Here is a 6,000-nt window from a genome sequence, read left to right as displayed (position 1 = left end):
ACTTTTAATTTTGAAACATAAAGGACTCTAATATCAGTATTTTCCTGACAATTTACTACTGTAATTTTACTGTAGATTACACTATCCATTATGATTATCATATATTTTCAAGTGACAATACAGCACCCTCTGTTCTCCCAATGATGCAGCACTGGGTGCAAATCTGAAAACAGAGCAGCAGTTAAACAGATGACCAAGGATTGAATTTAAGCCGTGATTTACAATGGTGAATGTTTCCAGAACCCACTTCCCTTGGAACAGCGTATAGCAAGAAATAAAAGAGAAAAAAGCTTTGATAGTTCTTTCCTACCTCCGTAGGGTGAAACAAAGGCGCCAGCATCCATCCAACAGAGAAAACATAGATGAGCTATCTGCACTCCTGAAAATTCAGTTACCTAAAATTATTTTGTCCAATTAACTCTTAGAACGTATTTTCTTTCTACCTTTCTACCTTTCTACCTTTCTACCTTTCTACCTTTCTTTCTACCCTTCTAAAAATAATAACTAATTATTTTTCCCTCCACACATCATCTGTATTGTGGTACTTTCTTAGCAGTCACTCTGTGCTACCAACACTGCAGAAAATGGTGTAGATAAAGAGCAAGAAGGAGATCAGACAACGCCCAAAATCCTCCATCCTGTCTTTTATTTACGTCCATACTGAAAACCCAAAACTCTAAGTTTTTCACCCTGTGATAAACTACACTACTATCTATTTCACACACTCATAGATTCCAATTCATCCCAATGTCTTGAAAGTTTTCTCCATGGATGAAGGTTAAAAGCAGTGTTCTCCTGGGGATCAGGACTTCCCAGGACAGGCAGAGAAACATTCCCTGTGCCCTGGGTTCCAATGGAGAGCAGCACTAGCCACTCTTATATTTGGGGGTTTTCTTGTGTCATCGAAAATTTTTTACAAAATGATAGCAAAGCAGACAAAATGTCAACTGAAGCGCATTTGTAAGAGAATATAACCCAAGTCTGCCAACAAGACTACTTCTCTCAGTTCTATGAACTGCAAGTGCTTTACCTACCCCTGTGAAGGTCCTGCCTTCAAACAATAATGCCTAAGTCTAGGAGGTTCCCAGAGTTTTTGGCAGAGAACTTTCTGACGCAGCTGGTGTGTGAGCCAACTAGGGACAGCAGCTCCTGGACCTGCTGTTTGCAAACAGAGAGGGTCTGGTGGGCGATGTGATCACTAGAGGCCATCTTGGGCACAACAATCACAAAATTGTGGAGATTTTGGTTCTCAGAGATATAAGGAGGGGGAACAGGAGAACTGGTGCCTGGGACTTCTGGAGGACAGAGGTTTAGGTTGAAAGGCTCCCTTGGGGAGCAGTCCTGAAGGGCAAAGGAGTCCAAGAAGCCTGGATATGCTTAAGAAGGAAATCCTAAAAGCACAGGAGCTGTCCCCATATGCTGAAAGTAGCCAGGGAAGACCAGCTTGAACATAAAGCTTTGGCTGGAATTCAGGGGAAAAAATGAGAGTTTATGAACTTTGGAAAAAGGAACAGACAACTCAGGAGAACTAGAGGGATGTTGTGAGGTTATGCAGTGAGGAAATTAAAAGGGCCAAATCCAGTGAGATTCTAATCTGTCTATCCCATAAAAGAAAATAAAAAATGCTTCTGCAAATACATCAGCAACAAGAGCAGATCTAAGGAGAATTTCCATTCTTAACTGGATGCAGAGGGAAACTCTGTGACAAACGATGAGTAAAAGAGGCTGATGCACTTAATGCCTTTTTTCACTGAGACTTTAATAGCAAGAACAGTTGTCCTCAGGATACTCAGCCCCTGAGCTGAAATACGGAAACCAGGAGCAGAATAATCCCTCACAACCCAGGAGGAAATGATCAACAACCTGAAATGCCTCTTAGATGCACACAGGTCTATGGGGCTGAGTGGTGTCTACCCGAGGGCTCTGAGGACACTGGTGGAAGTTCTCAGAGAGCCACTTTTCATCATTTCCAGCAGTCCTGACTGGCAAATGGATCCAGTTGACTGGTAGTTAGCAAATATGACCCATTTACCATGCACAACAAGGGTCAGAAGAAGAATCCAGGGAATCACAGACCTGTTAGCCTCACCCTGGGGAATGTCCTGGAGCCAGTCATCCTGAGTGCCATTATATGGCAAAATACATGCAAGATAACCCAGGGATCAGACCCAGCCAGTGTGGGTTTGTGAAAGGCAGATCTTGCTTGACCAATCTGATTGCCTTCTGTGACCAGGTGACCAACTAACTGGAAGAGGGAAAGTCTGTGGATGTTGTCTATATGGACTTTAATAAAGATTTCACACCATTTCCCACAGCATTCTCCTGGAATAGCTGGTTACTCATCGCCTGAGTGAGTGTATCCTTTGCTGGATTCAGAACTGGTGGAATGGCTGGGCCCAAAGATTTGTGGTTACTGGAATTAAATCCAGTTGATGTCCAGTTGCTCGTGGAGCTCCTCAGGGCTCAGTGCTGGGTCAAAGTCCTATTTAACATATTTATCAATTATTTGGAAGAGGAGACCAAGTGCCCCCAGTCAGTTCCGAGAGGACACCAAGCTGGGTGGCAGTGTCGATCTGCAAGAGGATAGGAAGGCTCTGCAGAGGGATCTAGACAAGCTGGATCGATGGGCCAAGGCCAGTGGTATGTGATTCGCTGACAAGTGCTGGCTCCTGCCCTTTGGCCACAACAGCCCCATGAAGGGGGTTGCTGGGCTTGGGGAAGAGTGGCTGGAAAGCTATCCCAGGAAATGGACCAGGGGAGGCTGAACACGAGCCAGCTGTGCCCAGATGGCCAAGAAGGCCAATAGCATCCTGCCCTGGATCAGCAATAGCGTGGCCAGCAGGACCAGGGCAGTGATTGTCCCTCTGTACTAGCACTGGTGAGGCCACACCTTGAATTCTGTGTTCAGTTCTGGGCCCCTCGATTCAACAAGACATTGAGGGGTTGGAGTGTGTCCAGAGAACAGCAATGGAGCTGGGGAAGGGTCTGGAGCACAGGTCCACTGAGTGGCAGCTGAGGGAGCTGGGGTTGTTTAGCCTGGAGTAAAGGAAGGCAAGGGGAGACCTCAACACTTTCTTATAACTACCTGAAAGATTGTAGCAAAGTAGGGGAGTGGTCCGCTCTCCCAGGTAACAGAAGACAGGACAAAAGAAAAATGCCTCAAGTTGCACCAGGGGAGGTTTAGATTGGATATTAGGAAAAATTTCTTCATTGACAGGGTAGTCAGGCACTGGAATAGGATTGGTAGTGGCATCACCACTCCTGGAAGTGTTTGAAAGGTGTGTAGATGTGGCACTTTGGGACATGGTGGTAAACATGGTAGTGCTGGATTACTGGTTGGACTTGTGTATCTTAGAGGTCTTTTCCAACCTTAACGATTCTATGACCAGAGTCTAGGGATTGAAAAACACCCACCAAGATGCACATATTGCAAATTCCCACAGAAAAGCCAAAAATCCCCAGGAAATGCCAGCATAACAACCAGATTCCCAGCTGACTCATAAGCGATGGCTTCCTAAGCAGTCCTACTGCAGCGCGTCTTCACGAGGGCTTCCAGAGCCTTTGCTTTTTCACATACTTAGTCTGTCACATGGCATGTGAGAAATAATATGGTGCTTATTAAGGGCATGTGTGTTCTCTAGAACTGGAAAAAAGCACCAGCTGGGTCACAGCCCACTTCTGGGTCTGACACACAATTTCAGTGGGAAAAAAATTAAGTGTTATTCCAAGTATCCATGCAAAGAAGACCTGAAAGGGAAAGGTACTCTGAGAGAAAATAACTTTAAATGACATAGCAGAGTGTCTTCAATTCAAAGTCTGTTTCTTGTATTACATGTACATTAAGGAAGCTAACAAGGCCTCTTCCAGTAAGTCAGTATCCTTCTATTCTGTTTAATCCTATTTGTAGTCCAAAGAAATAAATCAGAACAACAGGAGTGTAGAAAGAAGGTCTAGAGACTCCCATGGTGTGTAGAACAGTGCAGAAGAAAATTCTTCATGGAAAGTCAGGGAAATTAGCCCCCAGGCCTAAGACAAACACTTGTCTGGAGCCTCTTCTTCTATGGTTCCCTTTTGCTAAACAACAAAAATTAAAGCAAAATCAGAAAATGAAGCAATATGCGCTGGGAATGTCAGCCCAAAGGAAAATCTGAAATCCAAGGTGCAACTTCCCGCATTTTGGAACTTTTATTACATTTCAAGACAAAAAAGCACATGCAAAAACATAAGCCTAACTGGTATTTATCTTGGACTCAATGCTAAAATAACTTGCCAGTAGCAAATTCCATACACTGAAACCACAGTTCTTACTACACACTCGCGTGTTTCCCATCATACACACTCACACACATAGACACACACACATTGCATAGAAAAACACTCAAAAAGCCAGCATCAACACTATAAAAAAATATCCCCCAAAGCAAGTTATCACCTCACCTCTGAGTAGGAACACTGGGCTCTTATGCTCAGCATGCAGGCACAGCCAAACCTCCTTGTCCATCAGAATGACACCCCTCATCATTTTACACAAACTTCAAATGCACCTTTTAAAGAAATTTTTGTGAGTCCTCCTACATGGGCTCAGGTGTAGTTCTCTCTATTTCTCTTTCTGCTGTTTCCTTTATTTTCTGCTGTACAGCTCACAAGCCTATTTGCTCCCCTGTGTTTCAGCGTCCCTTCACCCTGCATCTACCAAGGCAAACAAACCAGCACCACTGTGTCTGTGTGTACTACTGCACACAGAACTTCCAAGTTCCATGTTGCCAAGCTGAAACAAGTCTCATTAGTAGTAAAACTCAACCTTTCTTATATGTATTTTTATCAGTTACAGCATTCACAACTGATTTCTGAATTAATTTTTCCAGTTTGAACAGTCCTAGTTATTTGCAATGATTGTGAAACAAAGGACTTAGCTGTTCAAAGGATCAGAGCTTTCTCTATCAGTAATTTTTCCTCTAACCATGTCTGATAAAAATGGTTTTCAAAAATGTAAACTCTCCATTGGACTAATGCAGATCTGAATCATAAAATAATTTGTCAAACATACACAAAACAAAAAGTAAACAAAACAGAAGTAGTACAGGTAATCATTTCCCGGGGGATACACTCTGAAGGCTTTTTACAGAGATTTAGTTTTTGGGATTCCTCAGGCCTGCCCAGCCTCAAACCAAAACTGTAATATCTTACTGATGCCCAAGAGATCTTGTATTTCTGCACAAGCTCTTTTCATTGGCTTTTTGCAACAATTCAAACTGCATCTTAGGTATCTGTGGGCAGAGCTCCATTCACAAGCTAACCATGAGCCATTCTGTACACCATGCTGACTGACATACCTGTAAGGATGTACAAGGGGGAAAGCAAAGAAGGGCAAGGCTAAAGAAAGGAAGAGGTGTTGCAGTTGTGAGTAAAATAATATTTAAATTGAAAGGAACCACACCTCAAATATTGCCCTGCATAGATGCAGTTCCACAGAGGTAATGGTGCTGTAATTTCCTTGACTTAGAAGGTTTTCTAAGATTTAAACAGAAAAAAATTAAAAGGTGATAAATTAATACAGAATGGCAAACCCAGAACACAATTATAAAATATTGCAATAATAAGAAAGAGACCATTTATAATGGCAGTTACCTGGAAGTCTAGGTTAATGGTTCACAAGGCTATCCTAGCATAGCTCTTCTGCGCATCTCAGGTGAGTGTGACAGATCCCTTCCACAAACAAGATCAGCTCCTTGTTGTTTCTTCTTATGCAACTTTCTGCTTCAGATGCAGCTCAAAAAGGCTCCTGAAGTATGTGAATCCCTCCATGAAGTACCAGAGTACCATTGACTAAGTTACAATTAGGAAAAAACCCTGTACTTCTTTTTACTTGATTCTGAGCTACAGGCAACTAGCTCAAGAATGAACTGAAGCCTCAGCAGTCAGAAATCTCTGTACCTCAACAACAGCAGAGGACACCTCCATTGGGATGACCCATATCGTCCAAGTTATATACTGTGAATC

This window comes from Melozone crissalis, unplaced genomic scaffold (genome assembly GCF_028551555.1).
Source record: "Melozone crissalis strain CALT ecotype California unplaced genomic scaffold, PUWL_Pcris_2 ptg000005l_1, whole genome shotgun sequence".
Lineage (NCBI taxonomy): Eukaryota > Metazoa > Chordata > Aves > Passeriformes > Passerellidae > Melozone > Melozone crissalis.
Note: the sequence above shows the minus strand (reverse complement) of the source record.